We start from the raw sequence: 24,732 nt of genomic DNA, 5'->3' as shown, positions 1-24,732 counted from the left end.
TTTTCAACCTTTTCTCTGGCTCCATCCCAACTCAAAAATTTCCAGCAAGAATTTTATGATCTCCCTTACAGTTTATTTTAATTGCATCCTAGAGGGTTTGGCTTGGATAGTTTGGGGAATTGATTGTAATTAAGGCCAAAAGATTGGAAATTTATGGCTGAACATAGAACTTAGTTCTTTGACAATACCATGGGTGCTCTGGTGAAACGCACAAGCTTGTATGGGCAGGGAGGGATAAAGGGTGTGTTTTCACATTCTGTGATGAGAAAAATAAAGAAAAAAATCAAATCTCTGCCTTGAGGTTAGCATACATATGATTACAAGCTGTTCATATTTATCTATAATTGTGTCATTGGTTTTGCTCACAATGTTGCTTATGATCTGTATTCTTCAATCAAATCTGACAGTTGAAACTATTTCACTGATATCTCAAGAACTTTCTTCTTTTCTACTTACTTATAATATTCTATCTCATTTTTTTTACTTCCTGCATGACTCTACTGTGTGTTTTCTAGCTTCTAAGTTAGATGGTTTGCCTGTTCATCTTGTTCCCTTTTCAAATGTAAGCATTTGAGCCAAAAAATAATTTTTCCTATGATAACACTCATATGCAACCTGCAACCTGTGAAGGATTTGTTTGTCATTTCCTAGTATGTATATTTTAATTTTAATATCTCTCCTTATCTCATGAGTAGTGTAGCAGTATCCTGTTTTTTAATTCAAATATGTGAGACTTTTGTTTATATGTTCCCTATTGATTTCATAAGCTAAGGCAACATAATATGTAATATAAACTTTTTAATGCAATGAGATTTGTATCATATAATTAGTATTACATCACCAAACTTGCTTTTAATTATTTCTCTATAAAAGATTAGGTCTTATTGTGTTGTTCAAGCTGGCTTAGTTCTCCTAAGACCAAACTATGTTCTTGACTTGGCTGGAACTACAAGAATGTGCCATTATGTCCGACTCCATTAATGAAGTCTTCTAAATTGTATTATTTATGGCGATAATTCCATCTGAATTATAATAATAGAAATATACAATGGATGGTCTCAGTGTGATAAATAAAACAGTAATTTTCTCAATAGTTCTATTAGATGTTATTTCTACATTTAAAATGACTGAGACAAATGGAGAACTATATATATATATTATCATATACATGCATATTTGTAACTATTATATGAACCTAGTGAAGCATTTTAAACATAATGTACCTTCTCTGTTCTGAACATACATTAAATTATGAACACTTGGATTCAACTTGTTTTACCACCTTATTTACATTATTTGGAATATCCTAAATTTTCTTTAGGATTAAAAGTTTGGTCAGTTCATTGATAGATGAACAGGTTTATATATTCCACCTTCCTCCCATAAACACACATTCCTCACTGCCTTGGAGCATACATCTTATTTATTCTGAAGAAGTTTCCTTTTATCCTTGTGGTTATTGTTTTTTTTAATATGCTATGTGAACTTATTTCTTCTTTTTTGTTCTTTTCCCTCTCCCTTATGTTTTATCCTGTTGCTGCTGTCTCTGACTGTGGTACCTGTTATATTGTATACACATTTATTTGTTTATTTGAATCAGTGAAGGAAAGGGGAAAAACAAGATGATAAAAGAAAGGACAAACCAGCATAACAGCAATATTCACAATACAATATGTGGGAAATGAACTTTACAACTTGGGAGGGGGTGGGTGGAGGGAAAGTGGGAAAAAAACTATGTGATGAGAAGGGGTAACAGTGTTCAGGAAGTAACATATGACCTTACTGTAACCCCCATACATCACCCTGATAAAATTTAAGTTAAAAAAGTTTCATTTAAGCATGAAAATAGACTGAAGCCTCATATTAGTCTTTAAATTCCAAAGCAAGATGGTAATGCATATTGTTTTAATTTTGACTATCCCATTTCAATTTCCATGTTTCTATTCTTGAATTTTTTAATTTCATCCTTCTTATTACATATAAAACACTTTACTATGGTCTTATAGTCAAGATTTCTATTAATGTATATGTCTATTATTTTCAATCCTTAACATCTGATAACTCTCCTCAAAATCATTTTGTTTTCTACACAATTAACAGTTTTAGAACTTCCTTTAGATCAGTACCATCATTCACTCTGTGTGTGTGTGTGTGTGTGTGTGTGTGTGTGTGTGTGTGTGTGGTGTGAATTAGAGCTTGAAATCAAGTTTTGGTTTGTCCTTCTTTGCTTTTTCACTAATACTAATACACTACTGCTTTGAGCCACAGATCCACTTCCAGTCGTTTGGAAATTAATTGGAGGTAAGAGTCACAAACTTTTGTTCCTAGGCTGGCTTGAAAGAGCAATCCTCAGCTCTCAGCCTCCTGAGTAGTTAAAATTACAGATATGAGCCAGTGGTGCCCAGTTTTCATTATTCAGTTTTTAATAAACTCAGCATTTGTTTCTCTAAATCTCTTTATCCTCATTCTAAGATAGATATTCTGGTCACATATTTGAAGAACAGGTAGTTTCTTCTACATTTCAGTTTCTAGTTCTTCATGGTGTGGCTTCATTTATGTATTTCTTATCAGTTGATGTCATGTGTTCCTTTATAATTAGACCGTACTTTTCCCCTTTGATTATATTAACACCGCTTTATCTTTGATGTCAAGCACTTTCATGGCCTGTGGTTAGATAGCTTACTTTTATTTATCCTAGTTGATTATTTTTATATCTGTTGTACCTGTGAATTTCAATCTATCCTAAATGTTTGAAATTTCAGTTTTCTCTTAAAATATTTCTTCTCCATTCTCTACTTTCTTTCGAATATTTGTTATATGTGCTAAACATATTCATGTATCTTCTGTGTCTCTTCACATTTTTGGTCCATATTTCCCTGAGTAATTCATCAGTTGATTATTTCCTAAGTGTCTTTTGATACTTCTTGGTGAGCTCACAATTGGTTTGTTGGTCATTGTTTATTCGTGTTTGTAACATTCCTGAGATTGAGCGTGGGGGCAGAGAAAGATCCCTGCCAGCATCCTACTACTAAAGCCATATATCCACTTTTGGCTTTTTGATGGTTAATTTGAGATACAAGTCTCAAAATTTATCCTATCCAGGTTGGTTTCAAACTGTAATCCTCAGATCTCAGCCTCCTGAGTAGCTAGGATTTCAGGCGTGAGCCACCAGAACCTGGTGATGATTTTTAATTAATAGAAAAATCTAGGGATTTGTATTGAGAATATTTTTTTTCCAGCAAGGATTTGTACTTGCTTCTACTTGAGATTACCATGATGGCATGAAAAGGTCACTGGAGTTGTCTATGTTGGTTTCAGGAGGGAACTAATTCAAGGATTATATCATCCCATGTTTTTTTTTCTCTTCTTGGCATCCTTTATGCTAATTTCCAAACATATACAGGTAGAGAACGCAGGCACACATGGCATCCTTTAATTACTGAATTCCAGAGCAAATCCCACAGAGCATGTCACTTCACCCCCGAATGCTTCTGAGTACAACACACATAATAAAAAGGGCTGATTATGATATGCCACAAAGATGTAGTAGCATAAATAGTTACATATTCACCCTGATCTAATATGATTCCTTTTGTTAAAATAAGGATCTAAGTAAGGGCCTTCATTTTTTATTTCTTGCTGTGTATCTTAATTTTTCGGTCATATGAAATCTGTATCTCCTGTTCCCACATTCATTTGGCTGAAGAAGCCATGTTTGTTGCTATGAAAAACATCCTGCATCTTGGATTTGCCTTCTTTGTGGTAGTTAAACTAATTCTTTTGACGTTTTGAGGGGAGAGGACATGTACTGGGGTCAGAACTTAAGTGTCTGGATAATGGCCCTCCTTTCCTTTACCCATTCAAGGCTGGTGCTTTACCATTGGAACCTGAGTACCACTCTTGCTTTAGTTCTGTTTTTTGTTTGTTTGTTTATTTTTGTTTGTTTGTTTGTTTTGTGGTGAATTAGATAAAAGTATTTCACAGATAGTATGCTCTGGCTAGCTTTGAAGTTCCACCCTCAAATCCCAGCCTCCTAAATAGCTAGGATTTCAGTCATGAGTCACCAGCACTGACCTTCTTGACACCCTCTCTTATGAGGCTTTCTCATCTAAATATACCAACCAAACTGCTTTTTCGAAGATTATTATAACCTCATGTCATTTATGTCATAAATACATGTTGTCAGATTACTTGTAAGGTCAGTGGTATTTTATGTCATGAGGCATTTTAATGGCTCACTGTTCTCTGTCCCAGCCTCCTGGATGCCTTGCTCCTAATCCTGTCAGACCAAACACTGAAGAAAGCAGAGCTGTCTTTGCATCGCTATATAATCTGAAATCCTTGGTTATCTCAGATGACCTCCAAGTTTACAATGCCACCACAGATAGAGCTACAGTGAAAAACCACATATATCTGAACTGAAAGACAGATGATGCTAGTTATAATAACCACACAGGGTCCCACTCCTCCTCTTACACAAATTCTTTGTTGTTCATCACACACATACAAAAAGAGAAAAATACATGCCTTTTCTTTTCTCTGACAACCACCTTATATTTTGTTTTCTTTGACTTACAGGAAGATTAATGAGTCTCAGAAATTTCTCTTTAACTACTGTGAACTCAACAGTACTCTAGATTTTGCAAAGGTAAGGGAATACTGGTGTCTAAACTCAGGGCTAAACACTCTACCACTTGAGCCATTCATGTAGTCATTTTTCCTTATTTATGTTTCCAAGTTGGACCCAATATTTCATCCAGGCTAACCTCAAATTACATTCTTCCTACTTGTTCTTCCATCACAGCTAGTATTACAAGTATGAACCATCCTGTCTGATATGTTTGGTGAGATTGTCATCTTGTTAATTTTTTTGCTCAGGCTGGCTGGGAATTGAAAAATCCTTTAGTCTAGAATTCACCTGACTACTCAGCAATATTTTCTCATGGAAATTTTTATCTGGCTTCTAGAAATCTGGAAGTAGGACCTTTCAAGATATCTAGTCTATGTCAGAAACAGAAGTGTGAAAATTTTGCACTCTATACATAACCCAGGTAACAGCATTTGCGTTAATCCTATTATTTTGAGTCCATTCTGATCTCCTTATTTTTAGCTATTACACTCCCCCTCTTTCTTCTGAGTCATGATAGCCTGGCAATATGAATGACAACATTTGGACAGTGGAACTGAACATTGCAAAGAAACTTAAAGCCTCTCGAAGCTCGTCACAGCCTATATATTTTTCTGCTCCGCAGCGTATTCTAGTGATCATGTAGCCCCATCCTGGTTCAGCAGTAAGAACCTCATTTGTCATTTGTCTGATTTGTCTGAGATGTATGGCAAAGCACTGGCTTCCTAACGAATGAGGTTGTTGAAATCAATATAAAATCTGTTCTTCAGGAAGAACATACTGGAACCCTCCAGGCATGAACTAGTGCTGCTCTCCAGAGGTAGAATCACTTCTGGAGGGAAACCCTTACTCTGCTCTCAGTGCCTTTTGGCTGATGAGTCAAGTTCATCCAGATTATCTCGGACATTTTCCTAATCACAAATCAAGTGATTGCTGGTACAATCATGATGGCAGAATGCCTTCACACACTACCTAGATCACTTTTTGACTGAATGCTGTGGAATTGGTCCTGATCAAGTTGGCATCAATAATTGGCTCCCATAAATGTGGAATAAGTAAGAACTACATCAGGTGTATTTTCATCTTACGTTGTGGCTTTTCATTTCCATTGAATTCAATAACATTGCTCTTATTTCAATGATAAAAATTGCAGATCAGAGAAGTGAAGCACTCTATTAAGACATGTATGGAAACTGAGATATGAAACCTGTGTATAGTGCAACATATAAAAATTACAGTTATGAATATGTAGAGGGAAACTGAGATATGAAATGACAATATAACATGTATTCCATCTGCATGCAAAATCTCTAGCAAAATGTCCATCAGACTACACAATGCAGGAAAGACTAGTACTCTTATCAAAATGTTCCTGTACCCATCCTCATTGGAAGTCCCTCACTCATCACTGTGACTTTCACAGTGGAGTAAAATGCTGCTCTCCTCACCATAATGTTCTTCAGGTATTTGCAAGCACCTTAAGTTGGCAGATATTTTATTTGTATTAACTGCACTTTTTTTGCAGGTCTTAGGACTTGAACTCTGGGCCTAGGCACTGTCCATGAGCTTTTCCTCTCAAGGCTACCACCCTACCCCTTGAGCCACAGCACCACTTCCGGTTTTCTGGTGATTAATTGGAGATAAAGAGTTTCTTGGTCTTTTTAGTGCCCAGGCTGGCTTTGAACCACAATCCTCAGATGTCAGCCTCCTGAGTAGCTAGGATTACAGGCATGAGCCATCAGGCCTGCTTGTACTTAGTTTTGTGTTGATAAAAAAATATCCAGTGGCCCCCATTCATTTAAAATCAAGTTATTTTCTATCTGCTTAAATTAGAACAGTTGAAATAATAATTTCCTAATAAGAAATTGTAACCTATTTTATGCCTATTTTCAGGAGCCCTTGTGGTATATAGGTCAGACCATACAAGCATTAGTCTTGAGTTGGTATAGAGTCTGAAGAACAAGGCAAGTCTGGAGAATGCATTGGCTGAATCAATGGCCAGAGCTGACCTGTCTAATTAAAACACTGTATGTAGTTGTGACAAATCAGGATTCTTGGAATAAGTATAATAAGTTTTATAACATACCATTTGTTTTTGCAAATGTCCACAGACACTGAGGTATCATTTAGGGTTTGGGTACCTTTTCTCTGACAACTGACAAATTAAAGGGCAGGATAGTGTCTAAGGCTGACTGAAAAGGTTTATTTGAAATTAAAAATTTTAACCACAAAATGAACCCGTTGCGCAAAAAGGTATCTTTAAGCAGGGCATCCACAATCCTTCCCAGTACTTGTGATTGGATCTCCCATCTCCATGCATGCATACAGAAAGGACTTCTGATTGGATAGAGGCTGGAGACCATAACTTTGAATAGTGGACCTTAGAATTGGAGGCCTGATAGCAGACAGACAGGTATCTTTTAGCTGTCTCACTTTTCTCAGCCAAAATGGAACCAGCCCTAGCCCCATTTTCTGTCCTTAACTACTACCTAGCCAGAGACATGTGGTTTCCCATTTCTACAATGATTTATTCCCCTAATATAACTTGTTTTTCACTCATATTTTTCCACAAGACTATTTGAAAGCAAAACTAAAATTTGAGACATATCATTTTGTCACTGTGAGGACAATGATAGGAATACAAACCCCATTTTGTAGGGTACTTTGTAGTTTATAAAACATGTATAGAATATAGGGCCAGGAGTTTGGCCTAGTGTTAGAGTGCTTGCCTAGCATGCACGAAGACCCAGGTTCGATTCCTCGGTACCACATACATAGAAAAGCAGCCAGAAATGGTGCTGAGGCTCAAATGATAGAGTTCTATCCTTGAGAAAGTCCAAGGACAGTGCTCAGGCCCTGAGTTCAAGCCCGGGACTGACAAAAACAAAAACATGTATAGAATATGGTGCAGAATGGGAGGACTGCATACTTGAAGATGAACTTGGTGTGATACATCATATTATTTATTCTGTGGAAAGTCCCCTGCCTTGTTTGTGAGAGAGCTGTTCTCCCCCATCTTGCCTTTCAGCCCTGGGTGATACCTATACCATGTGCTCTAGCTGATTGATCCCAGGTAGAAGGACAGCTTTGCATGGCTCTCCTCTGCTCAACTCTCCACCACAACACCACCAGACGACAGAATAGGAATAGAGTCAAGTCAAGGCCACCCAACAGTGGCACTGAAAGTGACTGAGAAAAGTCTTTGTGGTTTAAGTAGCATATACTTAGGGGGGCTGGCCTTTCCAAGGTAGCTTTTTTTTCAGTTCTGTTTTTTATTTTATTATTGTAAAGATGATATACAGAGAGATTGCAGTCCAGATACTGAGTACATTTACTTTTGAAGAGTGTGACCTCTTTCTTTGTTTCTCCCTGCATTTTTCCCTCCTGACCCCCCTACAACACAAGTTGTATAGTTCATTTGCAATGTAGTATCCAGTGAGTATCCCTGCTGAATTAGTTCAACCTTTGTCCCAAGATTTCTGTGCTTCTTCTTCCCCTGCACAAATCAGATAAACTTACAGATAAGACAAAAGGTACAAAAACCAAAACAGCAAAATAGAAGGGTGCCAGTAAACAGAAAAAAAAAAGAAAAACAGAAAATGTAGATAGCTTATTTATTGAGTTATTATGAGAAGTAAGTGGGACAATTATGAAAAGTCCTAGAATAATTTCTGACACAAAATAAACGAAAAGTAACTTTTCACGAGTGCCAGTGGCTCGTACCTGTCACCACTTCCACATCTACAATCTGTACTACTAGCTACTCCAATGATTGGGACCTGGATGTCTGGGGCTTGGCGCCAGCCCAACCAGAAGAATCCTCCAGATTCCATCACCAAAATAGCCAGCAAAGAGTTGGGCTGGTGCTAGGCACCAGTAGCTCATGCCTGTAATCCTAGCTACTCAAGAGGCTGAGATCTTAAGGATGGCAATTCCTTTCCAGCCAAGGAAGGAAAGTCACTAAGACTCATTAGTTTCAATTAACCACCAAAGATCTGAAAGTGGAACAGTGACTCAAGTGGCAGACCACTACTTTGATCATAAAAAGCTCAGGGACAACAACCCAGGCCTCCAGTTCAAACCCCAGGACTGGCTCAAAGAAGAGAGACATACAGGAGGCATGTTTCAAGTGGTAGATCTCAGCTACAAGCAAGCCAAGAAAGTAGATCTCCCTGAGTTCCAGCCATGGTACAAGTAATGTTACATAATCTCTGTGTAACACATAGCACACACACCTTAAAATTAACATCTTTTTTTTCTTATTCTCTGTCTCTTTTCTTCTTTAAAGAAGTAAATATTCAGTAAAAACCAGTATCTTTCTGCCTAGGAAATTCCAGCCATTTAGGATATGGCTCACCATCACAAACTACAAAGGATTCACTTTTTAATTTCCCTTTCGCATTCTTCCTCTCTGAACCTTCATTTCTTTGAGCAAAATAGTATTTTCTTTAGGAATCAACTAAACCTAAATCCAGATCCTATTAAAAATAAAAATAAACAGACATTTGTTCTGAGGCTAGTACTTTATTAAAGACAATATTTTTAAAGTTTTTCTCAGAGAGTAGCATGTCTTAAATGTATAAGATACTAAATCCAGTGCACAAATTAATGATATAGCAGGTTTAAAATAAGCAACAGTTCAAGGTTTAAACTGAATGATCAAAACTTTTATCATCTTAATCGTGAAATTTCTCAGGCTGAAGAAATAACCTCCCCAGAAGAGGGATAAACACCAAGGCCACTGCGTTTTATACATTTTTCTCAAGTAGGAAATATTCAACCTGGGACCAGGAAAGTAGCAAATTCATGTACATAATTACATTGTGCATTGCATCTGTTGAGAAGCCCATTATAGAAAGCCCAGAGGACCTTGAAAAACAGCCCCCACCAGCTGGGCCTGCAGAAGAGAGGCAGCTGGGTTCTTCCTACTCTGGAGAAATGCAAAGGGAAGGATCACATGCAGTGGTTTCCTTGGAGATGCTACTGTACATCCTGAGATATTCTCTCCTCCACCCACACCAGCCAGAGCATACAGAGTGGCCTTTGCCCTGGACAGACTATGTGGTCTCTTCTGGCCTTGGGATCTTTAATTACACATCCAGGAAGAAAGAAAGAAAGAGATGATACAGAACAGCCACTAACTAAACAATGGCCATGTACCTTTCCTTCCATCTCTGTGAAAATAGCCATTTGGTAACTGGGATAAATTAATGTAAAACCCCCTAAAAGTATAAGAAGCAAAGGCAATACTAGAGCTTGAACTTAGATCCTGGGTCCTGTCCCTTGGATTTTTCCACTTAAGGGTTGTGCTTTACCGATTGAGCCACAGCTCAGCTTTTTGGTAATTAGGTGGAGGTGAGTGTCTCATTACTTTTCTGTCTAGGTAGGGTGCAATCTGTCTGAGCTGCCATTCTTAGATCTCAGACTCCTGAGTGTCTAGGATTACAAGTATGAGCTAACAACACCTTGCACGAGGCAAATTTTAAAAATGCTAATAACTAGAGGATTAAGGCCTTGCTATGAATCTAGAATGTCGAATAGATCTCTTCAGCTAAAACCCATTTTGTAGAAGGTAATCCAGAGGCTCTGAGACAGTTAAGAATTTGTCTGAGGTCTTGCAGCCAAAGAGACCAAGGGAAGGGACTACAGGGAACAGTTGGAAAGCAAAGTAAAAGGCCTCATTCACACTTCATAAGATCCACAATATAAACATTATCTCTTGTGAATTGTTATGGCTTCTGTAAATGGTATAAGTGAGAACTTTATTTTTATTAGCATTAGGATTCTGGCAGAGAGATGAGTTGAAGTACGTAGCTCCTCCAGAGAGAAGGCTTACAAAGCTCACCTGAGAAAAGGTCTCTTATTCCACTGAGCTCTTCTCACATGGTCCATCCACAGTATCTCTGGATACTTCTTCAGGATGAAGCTGTTTCCTGAGGTCATGAATTACTTATGCCCACAAGTCTGGCTTGCAACCACAGGGATGGTTTTTTTGTAAACACATTAGCAGCCTTTTTGTCTTGTCTATATGACCCTTAATTTGTGCTGAAAGTGGAATGTTGGGTTATCTGAAAAAGCAAGTCAGGCTCCTAGGAATTAAGGAAAGCATTTTCCCGGCCATGTCTTTCCTTGGGTATCAAGATCTAAAGGGGCCTTGGCACCATATATAAATATCCAAAAGGATAGGAAAGCTGAATGGTGAATGGCTGCTACTTCCTGCTTATATTAGTGCCCAACATTGTACAGTTCTAGTCTGGAGGTAGAAGATACTTGAGTGTTCATTCAGGAAAACTGAACAAAGCAAGGCCTGAATGATCTCCAATGAGTATTTTGTGGCTCAAACATAACAGCATCCCTTTGAGCACCACAGAAATGAAAAAATCTCCTATCACACCTAAAACAAAACCATTTTGGAGGCACATATTAACAAGATGTCCAGGTAATCTACCTGTACAATCAGGATTAGGGCCTGAGCTTATTCGCTGTTGGTATTTGGAGCTATCTGTTGCTATAATCCAAGTGATTTAAGAATTATTGGGTCAGCCAGGTATGATGGGCCATTCCTATAATCTAAGCCATGTGGGATGCAGTGGTAGATGCTGGGACTCAAACCACTCCCCCAACACTTTTTGCCCTAGATATACTTTGCATTTGCTTGCTTTATTTTTCTCATAGGAGTCATGATCTACCTACGTATGTCTCCTGAGTCACTGGGAATACAGGTGTGGGCCACCTTGCTTGCTTGTTTATTCAGATGAGGTCTGAATACTAAGAGCTGGCCTTCAACTATGATTCTCCAATCTCTGCTTTCCAAATTGCTTAGATTACAACCACTAGCCACTAGGATTGTAAAGAATCTCTGGATGACCTCAGTGGGAATAGACACATTTGAAAATCGACTTCAAATTCCTGAAAAGCCCGAACAGTAATAATGATGATTTTAAAAGGGACGATGAGGTGATATGTAGGAAGGATAAAGGAGTAATTGTTGACTGTCATCTCTTAACTGGGCGCTTGGTCCTTTCTTTGGGCAAAGAAGTCTGTTCGTCTTTTACTATCCCTGTGATAAAATATCTGAGAAAATAGCAATTTAAGGAAATACTCATTTTGACTCAGGGTTTAAAAAGGCCCTTGCTCCTAAGCCCATATATAGCAAGGCAAAGAATGAATAAAGAAACACTGTCTTCATCTTTCAGTTGACAGGAACTAGAAGGAGAGGGGTAAGATGACAAGGGGTCAATGACAGCTCTATCCATAATTGATGTCCCTGGACTGGCCACTTTCATAAAGCCAGGCCATCCTCCTACAACCCCATTCAGTATAAGCTCATCAGCAGAGTAACCCTAGGTGAAATTAGTGTCCTCACTAATGTAAATCACTAATTCAATCACTTCCCAATAAAGCCACCATCTGGCGACCAAGTCCGTAATTCATGAACCTTGGAGGCTATCATACCATATCATATGATTAGATGAGATAGGTTATCATATCTTAGATGTGATAAGAAAATATATTGTCTTGTAAGTAGTGCTGTTGTATTGGTTCTCTCTCTATTCTTTGTTTCACCATTTTGTTATTCCCTTTTCATTCCCTAATTCAGATAAGTATATAGACAATACATAGGGTACCAAAATCACATAAAGTGACAACAGGGGATAAACCATAGGGGGAATAAGTAAAAGAAAAAAGAAATACATACACAATACATTAAAAACAACCACAAAGAAAAACTTCTTGTTTCCATACCTTAGAGTTCATTTTGCTTAGCCTCACTCTATATGGTCATATGTACATAGATATTGAACTATTGAGACTTCTTCTAGGACTATTCTACACATATATTAATTTTTACAAAGAAGAAGTACTTCTTTGAGTCTGGCTTACTTCAGTTAATATGATTTTTTCTCAAATCTTTGCATTTCCCTATGAATGGGACGATGCCATTATTTCTGATGGAAACATAGAATTCCATTGTGCATATATACCACATTTTCTTGATCTACTCATGTACTAAGGGGTATCTGGGTTGGTTCCATATATTAACTATGGTAAAATTAAATAATGCTGCAATGAACAGGGTTGGGCTAGGAAGTGGGTAATAATGCTTGAAAAGAAATGTATTCACTACCTTACATGTGTAACTGTAACTCCACTGTATATCACTTTGACCATAAAATTAAGTTAAAAAAAAAAGAAAGAAAGACTAGGGCTGGGAGTTTGGCCTAGTGGTAGAATGCTTGCCTAGCATGCACAAAGCCCTAGGTTTGATTCCTCAGTACCACATACAGAGAAAATGCCGGAAGTGGTGCTTTGGTTCAAGTAGTAGAGCTCTAGCCTTGAGCAAGCACAAGGACAGTGCCCAGGCCCTGAGTTCAAGCCCCAGGACAGGCAAATAATAATAATAGTAGTAGTAGCAATATTAATAATAATAATAATAATGTAATAAAAAGAAGATATAAAATGTATTAAAAAGAAGAAAACTCATCTCTATCTCATAGGAAGACTAGTAATAGAAGAATATACTAATAGTCCAGCATCTCCCATCAAAGAAAAACATTTAAATTATGGAATAAGAGAAAGAGAAGCTTGGGGGTTAAACCTGCTAAACAGCTTCTATTCACTCTTGTCTGGTTCTTATGACTAAAAGCCAGTCATATGTTTCAAGGAAGTGGTCAGCACTGAAAATATACTGAATTGTAAAATGTTATTCAAATACAATTATCTGTTGCCAAACATTGCTATGGAGCATTCACTTTCTTTTCCAATCAAAGTGATGGAAGACTGGAAGTTTGGCTTTGTAATAGAGTCCCTGCCCAACAAGCTCTAGGTTCAAAGCTCTGCATTCAAATCACTGTACCATCAAAAACAAAAGTTGTTTGTCCTACTGGCCCTATGAGAAACACAGGGTTTCTACAGTTTACCTCAAAGTTAAAATTATGTAAAGCCAAAATGAAGATAATAAGGAAGTGAAATGTAACAGAGATGCCTGCCCAACTTGGGTTCCCTGGGAGATCTTGTAATGAAGAATGCAAAACTGTAGAGAACTTGTGACACAGTAATTTCCCCTGCAACAGCACCAACCAGGCAAAACAGTCTCTATTGTAAAGAGTCCTGTGGCACACCTTTTCCCTAGGGTAGCATTTACACATCAAACTAATTTCAGAAGTGACCTATTGGGGAAGATGCCTTAATAATCAATACTCAATGGGATAGAAATTCCCTTTGCCCTTTATTTGACTATGTATGACATCCACATTGAAGATTCTTTCTCAATCAAGAAGCCAATCCTCAAAGGTTCCTATTAGAGAGATTGGAGGCCAACAATTTTAAAATCAGAAGGTGGTGGAGAGTCTTAGCCAGAGCTATTTGCATTCCAAGATGGCAAAGAGTACAAAATGTTGTTTTCTCATGTGGAAGACAAATGGACTGCCTCTGGCAAACTCTGTGAGACAATAGCTGGGACACTATTCAAATGGCTGAATTCCATGGGAAGATCCTCTGTTGAGACTCTCCCTTTCCCCATATTTATGTAGAACTAGGGGTTTGTAGGTGTTGATTTAACTTACTAATTTAATTTACCATACAACTTTTAAAATTATTTCCAGAAAAAGAACTTGAATATGTTAATAAATTAAAAAAAATAAAGCATGATCTCTCCTTTCCCAACACTATCTTATAAGAAAACCAAAAGTGGATCTGTCAGCAGGGCCCTGAGGCTTCTGCCTTGTAATCATAACTGCCAAGAAGGCTGAGATCTAGAGGATTGTAGCTGAAAGCTAATCTAAACAGAAACATTGGCAAGAACGTATCTCCATAAATAATCAGCAAGTAGTTAGGGTGGAGATATAGGTCAAACAGTAGACTGTCAGCTGAGGAAGAAAAACTGAACAAGTGTAAAGCCCCCAGTTCAAACACCAGTGCTGACAAAAGGGAGGCAGTGGTTGTATCCATTTCTACTTTGTACCTTGAATCTCCTGTGATGGGAATAGCCTTTCAATTTTCTTAGGTTTTGGTGAAGGTATCTGATTTCCTTTGTGTCCTTCTAAAACAGAGGCTATTGCTGATTTTTTTTTAAATCTCCAATTGTTGAAGCAGAGTTCAGCATGTAAATGTGGATAGTGGATATGATTGCAGAGCGGGTATGAGTTGGTGCCACCAAAAGAATGAATGGTACCCTTTCTGCCAAAAGGACTGACCTAGGTCTAGTCTGGCATGAAGAAAAACACCCTCATATTTGAAACTGTTCATTCAATTTACTTAATGATGGATAGTCTATAGTGTACAAAACTTTGTTTCCCCCTTATAATACTAATCTTGCTTTCATCTATTTCTTGATCAATCTTATAAGAAGCTTCTTGATTTTGTTGGACAGGCTAAGTAGCTAAGTGAGAATTTTATTCCTTTCTGCTTCCTTTCTTATTTTAAGTCTTATTGACACTCTTATCTTTTCTCCTACTATTTATTCTTTTGTTTTTGTTTTTGGTCTCCTTGCTAAAGTTGAAAATGCATCAATTTCAGCTTTTCTTTTTCTCATGTAAATATGTAAAGGTCGTATTTCCTGAGAACTGCATTAGCTATACACCATAAGTTTTAACATATATTATTTGTATTACAGGCCTTTGAAAATGTATACTAATTTCCACTCTACTTTTTGTTTGCTTCATAAGTTAATTAGAAGCATGATTTATAATTGCTACACCATGTGAATTTAGGACTATGATTTGCTATTTACTTTCTTCCTCCTGTATTTTTATATCATGATTAGAAAGTGCTTTTGATGATAGTGATTTATGAGTATATATTGAGAATTGTGGTTGTTAATATTTGATGAAATTTTTTAAAGTATTGCATGCGTGTCTAACAAAAACATATGTTCACCAATATGTTCATTTGAATATGCTGATTTATGTGCACTATAATTAATTTTATATAACCTTTATCTCCTTTACATATGAATAACCAAGATAAGTCCATTAAAATATATTCCTTAAAAATGGAGCCTCATCTTGGATGCCCTCTGTGGCTGTTTCTACTTCCTTGAAAGTGACAATGTCTGTTCTCTCAGGACTTTCCATCTGCTATCTGTTTGTTTAGAATGGCTTCTTCTCAGTATTTATGTCTTTTAAGGTTTAACCTAAAAGCCACTTCCACAGAGAAACCTTCCTCTGGGAAGACCCTCTTCTGATCCCCATTGTAAACAGTGCACTCTGTCATCTCTGAATCCCTCCCTTCACATCAGCCAGAAAGATCAGAGTGACTTCCTTTTCACCAGGCTGTAAGTTCCACAAGGACAATTGCTGTGTCTTGTCTTATCCACTTTCTCCTACCAAACTTTCTGATGCTCAGTACCCACTTGATAAACAAAGGAATGTCTAATAACCATCCATTTAACACATGTGTTGATTGCAACAATGAATGAACTAAAGAGCATCTGGTACTGTGTGCTCTGTCACAAATGCTAATGATAATATGCTTTGACTATTTTCTTTCCCCTGCCCAACATGATTTTGCTGCTAAAGGAGCTGTATTCCAAACTGCCTAAATACATGGCAAGAGCAATTTTCATTTTGTGAAAATTAAATGAAACTTTGATCTTATGCACTGGAAGTTTCCATGAAAAAAAAATAAAACTAAAACACCCTCAGTTTTATGTTGTGAGTGAAATCACAGCAGTGAGCAGTGCATAGCCTGTCTGATCTTGTACTGTGCTTTCATGAATACATTTGGAAACATTTCCAAGCTTACCGAAACCATATTTCAAATAACTTATATTAAAATACTCATGAAATACTCATTCAGTTGATAATTATACATGGCAGTGACCTGGAGTGAGAAGGACAAGAGTGAATTCGATTTGTAGAGTTGAGAACATTGAGGCCCTGAACAAGACTGCATGAAAAATGAAAGTTACAGATTCATATGGCTTTGAGGACTGATAGAGCCTAAGAGAAGGTTAGTGATGACAGGAATCTCTATTATTTTCTTGTAGGAAATAAAGTAAAGACAGTAGTGTAAGATTTAGAAGCAGTCTTAAGAATACAACAGAACCTGTTTTCCAGTGTGGTTTTGCCATTTATAGCTGAAAAATTTTGCCAAATTATTTAACCTGTTATATTTGCAGTTGATATAAATGAAAGAGGTGATGAATATCTTTCTTAAAGATTATATAACCCAGTACACATAGTATAATATATGTAGCTCAATACAAAGGGTACTCATTTGCAAACAAAAGGTACTGCTATTACTTTCAATATCATCTAAAATGTAATGGGTGGAAAATATAGGACTCAAAGAGGAAACAGAATTTTTGCAAAGTAGAGATAAGAACACAATTGTTAAGTGTGACACATAATTCTTAACTGGGAATTCTTAGCCTCTTCTCCTTTTTTTCCCTCTTCACAAAAGTAGGAAGAGAGAAAGGAGAGACAGATGAGAAAGAGAGACTGAAAGAGCCAGAGGGACAGAGAATGATATTGAAAGGATGCTTTTTAATACAAAAGGAATTTATGTAGATTGTAAGCCCTTGTTGAACTGTAATTGTCATTGAGCAATGTCATATCACCCCCTCTCACTCTAGAAATTCCCCTTGGCATCCAGTAAGTATTTTACAAAGTCATCTTACTGAAAGACACTAGAAATAAGGATGTTCCTCATGGTGCTTAAGCTGTTTTCCTGTTGTCGCTATCTGGAAATTTTACTTCCCTACCTTCTTTTAGCAAGACAGAGGCACAGACTCATAATAAGGAGAAAAATAAATTTCCCAGGTCCCATTGTAGAATGATACAGTCACTAGGAATGTGTTTGATCTAAAAGCAAAGACTGTGTTCCTGTTTGGGGGTAAATTTGCCTTTAGAAATCTTTAATTAGTTTACCTATAAACTGGCAAGGCTTATTATTTTCATTATCAGCCAGACGTTAGATGCTATTTTTAAAAATAAGATAACGCAGACATATAAATCTATAGAGACTGTCTTTTCCATGATCAACTGCCTTCAAATGAAACCTTTTTATTTTGCTTTGTTTTGTTTTTTTTTCAGGAATTTGTGCTCAAAAGATTTCACATCATCACTCCTGTGTGAGTGGTCAATTACAGTTCGCCAAAATCAAATCAGAATCTTGAGGATGGTTAAGATGTGTGTGTATCCCCAGCTGACCATGGCACTGTCTCTTCAGAAGCCCCAGGCAGCCACCCTTGTGAAATTAACATGTTCTGTCACGTTGTGGCAGACCATGGCTGGCATTCTTTACTCTCTCGGGTTTCTTCTACTTAATCAAAGAAATCCCCATTTCATAGTCCCAGCTGCCCATTACTTAAGAGAGACCTATTGATTTTGCTCCTGAGATGATACAATCTTATTGTTAAGATGTGGGGATGTCTCTGCAAATGATGAGCAAGGAAGATTTAGGACAAAGGAAAGTGAAATAAGTATTGAATTATTTTATTCAATAAAAAAAGAAAGAAAGGACACACACTTAAAGACACATCAACAGTAAGTTAGGGGATGGAAATAGGAAACTGAAGATGACATGCTTTTGTTCTCCTCCATTTTTTACTTAGTCTAGCAATAATGACAGACATAGGAATTGAGTCACAGGATGGGGGTGAACTAACAGGGGTAAAGCATAATGTTGGGCAAGATGGCCGGAGTGACAGAAATGAGCTGGGGTCTCAGGCCAAGGCATCGCCTAGGCTGAGTCAAGGGAAGAGAAACAGTGGGAGGAAACCAGGAGACAACTTTTCTAGATGTGGGTTTTAAAGGCTGAGGCATGCCACAGGCCTAGGGAACGTCTAGATTTGACTGGCAGCAGGATGTGTGAAGTGAACAGCTGTAACTTGATTGTGGGGTACATGAATGACTTTACAAGGAAGATGGAATTCTGTTAGAGACCAGTGAGAAATGCTCTAAAAACTGCTATGGAGTTCACATCCTGCTCAGGTGAAAGGAAGCAGGTAGGTGAGGATAAGGCCTAGAATATTGTCTTGGAGTCACTCTGATGCCTCCCTTTTGAACCTCAGAATCCCAGTACTCAGAAGCCTTACCCATTGTCCCGTCAGACCATAGGGGACATACAGGAACCTTGCCTACAAGGTGTTAATAGCAATCAGAAGGACAAACAGGGAAAAGAACTGCCAATCTTTAAAACTCTTTTCTTTTGAGTATTTCTAAGCTACTTCTCATAATAATTGTGATCCCTTATCAATATTTTATCAGAGTAATATAGAAATAGCTGAGAAAAATTTTAGTTCTGTAGATGTGATCTCCTTTGAGTTACACTCTATATTTCACAAGTCTACCCACTGGGCTAAACATATCAATTCTATCACATTGGCAAGTGCGAGGTATTTTCTTCATAATTTTTTCCACTAGAGCATTTATAATACCATCAACAGACATCTCAGGGGGAACTTACCATAATCCTTATCTCTCCATATTATTCCTGAATGACATTCTCACACTGAGGATTTAGCTGTATGATGAATGTGCCTTCCAGTTACCTCCTGCTCCTTTCCCATATGGTGGGTTTTGACTATTGCCACATTGATCCACTGGATTAACTGACCATATTTGCTTAGCAAGAGATGAAATGATCATTTGCAAACTAAAAGTTAGAAACTAAAAGGTGGTCCTTGCCCATTTGTAAACTGTTTTGTTTCTGTCATCCAAATGAGTATCAGAGAACATGAGATAGTTTCCTGAAGAGAGAAATCTCATGTCTTTGTTGTTACCCTCAGTTCCATTCCCAGGCAGACTTCTAAAACTTTGATCAAATTTATCTAAGGCTGGGGACAAGGAAGATGGGACAGTTACTCATTTTGTTGAAGTTAGGACTCCATTTCTTTTTTAAATGTATTTTTATTGTAATTAATAGAAGGGTTACATTATATTCGCCAGATAGAAGCTGCATTACTTCACAAACACTGCTACCCTTTCTCAGGTTTTTGTCCCCATTTCCCACCCCTCTCCCCCTCCCCTCCTCTTGTTTTCCCCACCTTCCCTATTCTATTTCAAATAAACATATATACAAGGCCTACGCAGTGGGTGGCCTTTTCACTTGTCTCCAAGTCCAGTTGCTGGTCTCTCCAGACTTGCAGCATCTGCCTGAAATATATCAGATAACAAGGTAAGATACTGTAACAATCTGAGAATAACCAAGAGACAACAAAAGAGATGAGAGATAACATAGTACATTAAGAACAATGCACAATATAAAGCTCTTGTTTCCATATCCTGGCAGTCCTTTCATTTAGCATCATCCTATATGGCCTTATGTATCTAGGTTTTGCTCTATTGTAAACCTCTGCTAGTAGAGTCCAAGGTTTATACTAATTATGACTAATTAGGGAAACCATTGAGGCTATGTTCCATTGAGTCTGGCTTATGTCACTTAATATGATTTTTTCTAAGTCTTTCCATTTCCTTACAAATGGGATAATGTCCTTCTTTCTGACAGCAGCATAGAATTCCATTGTGCAGAAATACCACTTCTTGAGGATCCACTCATCAACTGAGGGATATCTGGTTCCATATCTTTGCTATTGTAAATAGTGCTGCAATGAACATCATTGTGCTAGTGGATTTTGTATGTCCTTGTTTCTGGACAATTGGGTAAATGCCAAGATCCATCTGGAGTTAATTCTAGTGCAGGGTGACAAAGAAAGATCCCACTTTAGTTTTCTGCAGGTGCTTAACCAATTCGGCCAGCACAACTTGTTGAAGAGGCTATCTTTCTTCCATTCTATTTTTTTTAGCTCCCTTGTCAAAGATTAGGTGGCCACAGGTCTCTGGTTTAATACCCTGGGATGGAATGTTTTTATTGTTCCCTCAGTTATTCTTGGTTGGTAATTATTTGACTTAAGGGCATGACATATATGCTTCCAGTCACTTCTTGCTTGCATGGTCTCTGCTGAGAAATCTGGGGTTATTCTGATTGGTTTGCCTTTATAGGTTATTGATCCCTTCACCCTGGCTGCCTTTAGGATCCTTTCTTTGGTCTCTATTGATCCAGTTCGGATTACAATGTGGCGGTGGGATGTTCTTTTCTGATCAGGTCTGTTTGGGGTTCTAAAAGCTTCTTGTATCCGGATGGGCCTGCCCTTCTGGATATTTGGGAAATTCTCTGAGATGATTCCCTGAAGTATATTTCCAATATCATTGACCTCTTTCTCCAGACCCTCCTCAATACCAATTAGCCTTAAATTAGGCTTCCTAATTGTATTTTGGACCTCCTGAAGCTCTCTCTCATATTTCCTAGATTTGGATTGACTCATTTTCTGTTCTTTCTCTATAACGACTAAATTATCTTCAGCCCCAGAAATTCTCTCCTCTGCATTGTCTAACCTGCTATCAAAGCTATCTACTTTATTCTTCATCTCCATTGCTTCTAATTGCTCATTTTTGATGCCTTGCATCTCTTCTTTTAGATCATGTAAGGATTTCTTTAGCTCCTTTATTTCCTTTTGAGTGATTAGCTCAGTAGCTTTATTCTCTTTGGACATTTGCTGGAGTTTGGTCACCTTTTTGTTTGTGGTTTCTATGAATTCATCCATTTTTCTTTGAAAAACCTTTATTATGGCCTCCTTTATGGCTTCTCCTTTTTCACTTATCACCTTGTTTATGGTTTCCTCTTGTTTAGCTCTGGCTTCCTCCCTTATTTCTTTCTTTATATTTTCACATTTTTCATTAATGATGTTTATCAATTGCATTTGTAAAGCACTTGGAAGACTCTCCTCTAGGTTTGCCAGTGACTGTTCCATTGTCTGTTTACATTGGGTGGGGGATGTTATTCCTTGATTTGACATTTTTCTTGAGTTTCTTGTTCTGCCCATTTGAGAATGGGAGCACGATTAATACTAAACACGATTATAGTTTTTCAGATATAACCAACCTCGACCTCTTTAGCTGGCAGACACTAGGAGTTCACAATTTTGATTGGTATTATCACTCTTTCTTTTTGTACACTTACAGACCAGTCTAATACAACCACTGGTCACCGATTTATGACCAAAACAATAAGCCTCTCAATCCAATCTCTATTGTATTTAAGTCCCTCTGGACCTAGAGTATCATTGAACACCTAGATATACAGGATTGCTCAACAGCCATCAAATGTAGATCCATTCATTATAAGGGTTGAAAGATGAACAGAGGACCAGAGATAGAAAAACAGTATGAGAGAGATCAGGGGAGGTACAAGAGGAATATCGTAGGAGTGTAAGATTATTATATTAATGAAGAAAAGGTATAGCGTAAGGATATCTGACCTAAGTTGATTAGCAGGTAGTGTATTTGAGTACAAAGTTTGGAAAGTATTAGATAAAACTTATGAAAGTAAGAAGGGTAATAAGAAAAATATATCGAGAAAAAAGGGAAGTAGATATAGGAGATTTCAATGATGGAAAATTTTAAAAAGAAAGAAAGAAAAAAAGGAAAGTAAGACAACAAGCACAAAAAAAACAAGAAAAAACATACAGAACAAAAAACAGAGAAACAAAAAAGAAAAACAAAAAAGCAAAAAGAACAACAACAAAAAAAATCAAAAAGAAAAAAAAGAAAAGAGGAAGAAAATGGTGGGGGGAGTTTCCTCACTATTGTGAGCTCTTAAGAAATACTAGGGTTGAGACCAGGAGATTAAAAACCAGGTGACTGTATCAATATAGATATCATTTGTATTCAGACTGTACCCAGAGCTGTCACTATGTTTCCAGGAATGACCACAGTGACAGAGGGATGCGGGAGAGAAAAGAGAAAAAAAAAAAAGTGTTGGTAGGATGGTAAAGATAAAATAAGAACACCTAGAAATGCAAATGAAAGAAGGGGTGGAAGGAAAAAAAGAAAAAAAAAACACCCCAAACAAAGAAAAAGAACAAAAACAAAGAATTTTTTTTTTTTAAAAAAGGGTCTTCTTCAGGATATTTTTTTGGGGGGCGGGGGGTCAGGGCAGGATAGGAAACTTGTGTCTCCACTAAATTTGGGATCCAAACAGTTCAGAAAGTCTTTTTCTCTTGTGATCTGGCTATGAGGTTTTTTGGATCTGATTGTTTGTTTGGGAAAAGGAAGCTGAAAGATTGGTGGGCGGGTTTTGTTTACCAGGCTTGTGGCTGGCGCGGGGGATGGACTTCAGCAGCTCTGGGGCCGGATTTCCGGCTAAGGGATCTCTGGGAAATCCTTTGCCACTAAGAAAGATGGCGTCGCCAGCACCACCTCTCAGGTTCCTATTGCTTTGGCCTGGGTCATTGCCAGTAGTTAAGATGGAGCTGTACTCAGCTTGTGGGGGAGGGGCTCCCTCCCAATGCCGGTCCACGAGTAGAAGTGGAAACTTCTCCTTGGTAGTACTCACAAATTGCTGGGTTCTCTGGTTCCGGGAAGCTGGCAGGTCCATGCACAGCCCGGTGTCGGCTCTGGGCTCGCGCAGGCTCTGTGTGGCTCTGTCTGCAGCCGGCGGGTGAAGGCGCCAAGAAGCGCTGCTGCTCAGCTTCAGAAGAGCCGCTTTGTCTCCGCGGCCACTCCAAGCGGCTGGAACTGGTCCCAGCGACTTCTTTGTGCCGGATTTCTGCCATTTTCCTCTGTGACTGAGATCTGTGTGTCGCTAAAGCTTACTTAGGCTCGATTTGAGGTATGTACTGTCTCCTACGCTGCCAAAACTGGTATCTTGGCGAGAGCTCAGAAAGACTCCGACTGAACCGCCACCATCTTCTGCCCAACCAGTATATTAATTCTTAAACATTGATATCCCTTCCCATGTTTCTGCCCACTTCCCCCCCCACCTCCACTCAAGTTGTAAAGTTCATTTCCAACATTCTATCTTGTAATTAATATCTCTGTTACACACAGATTTGCCCTTGTAGTTATTGTTTTTAATATGCTTTGTAAACTTATTTTTTACTTCTTTTTGTTGTTGTTGTTTTATTTTGTTTTGTTTTCCCTTATGGTTTACTCCCTGTGGTTGCAGTATCTGACTTTGGTACCTGGTGTATTTAATATACATGTATTTGTTTATTTGAATCGGAGAAGGGAAGGGGAAAACCAAAATGATGAGACAAAGGACAAAAGTATCTGTTTTTGTTTTTGTTTTTGCTTTCTTTTGTTTTGTTTTGTTTTGTTTTTCTCAAGGCTATCACCCTGTCACTTGAGCCACAGCTCTACTGCTTGATTTTTGGTAGATCTGAGCATCAGACTATCTCACCTACACCTGGCTCTGTGATCCTTCTATCTCAAACTCGTGGGTAGTTAGGATTAAAGGCATGAACCTCTGGCACCTGGCTTGCTGGTTATTTTTGAGATTGGGTTTCACAAACCCTTCTGCCAGGGCTGGCCTCAAATTCTGATCCTTCTTCTCACAGCCACCAGCATAACTAGGATTATAATATGAGCCACCAATAATGGCCCACATAGTTGCATTTTTTGCATTTTTTTAGTATAGAAAAATACTCTTTAAAAATGAATTAAGCTAGAGCTGGCAGTTGAGCCTAGTGGTAGAGTGCTTGCCTCGTATGCACAAAGACCTGGGTTCAATTCCTCAGTACCACATACATAAAATTAAAGCCAGAAGTGATGTTGTGGCTCAAGTGGTAGAGCTCTGTCCTTGAGAAAACCCAAGGACAGTGATGAACCATGAGTTGAAGGCCCAGGATTGGCCAAAAAGAATTAAGCCAACAAGTAATAGGTATGTTTCTTGGCTTTGGGGTGAATATGGAAATGACACAATGACATATGATTTTGCTCTTCTGAAAATAGGCTTCAGTTTATACCCTGCTTATCATGGCATATGTGACCATGATAAACACATATGACAAATATATTGGATTTGGAAATAAGAACTATTCCAGCCTTCATTTAAGTAATAAAGGTATATTGTCTTCATATACACACAATTACACAATCATATTACATTATATTAATAATATATCATCTCAGAGGGTGGTTGTACTTTTAGCAAACCACTTAATTGCTAATTACCTACTGCATCCCTTCTGAAGTTGGAAATTTTTCTAATCTTTTTATCCACAATAGTGGTAAAGCCTAGATCAGCCATACACAAAAAGTTACTATATCCACAAGAAAGTGTTTTCCCACTGACAAGTCATCTTAGAAAGTCATTCAAGT

The sequence above is a fragment of the Megascapheus bottae genome, chromosome 16 (assembly GCF_031878675.1).
Source record: "Megascapheus bottae isolate mThoBot1 chromosome 16, mThoBot2.hap1, whole genome shotgun sequence".
NCBI lineage: Eukaryota > Metazoa > Chordata > Mammalia > Rodentia > Geomyidae > Megascapheus > Megascapheus bottae.
Note: the sequence above shows the minus strand (reverse complement) of the source record.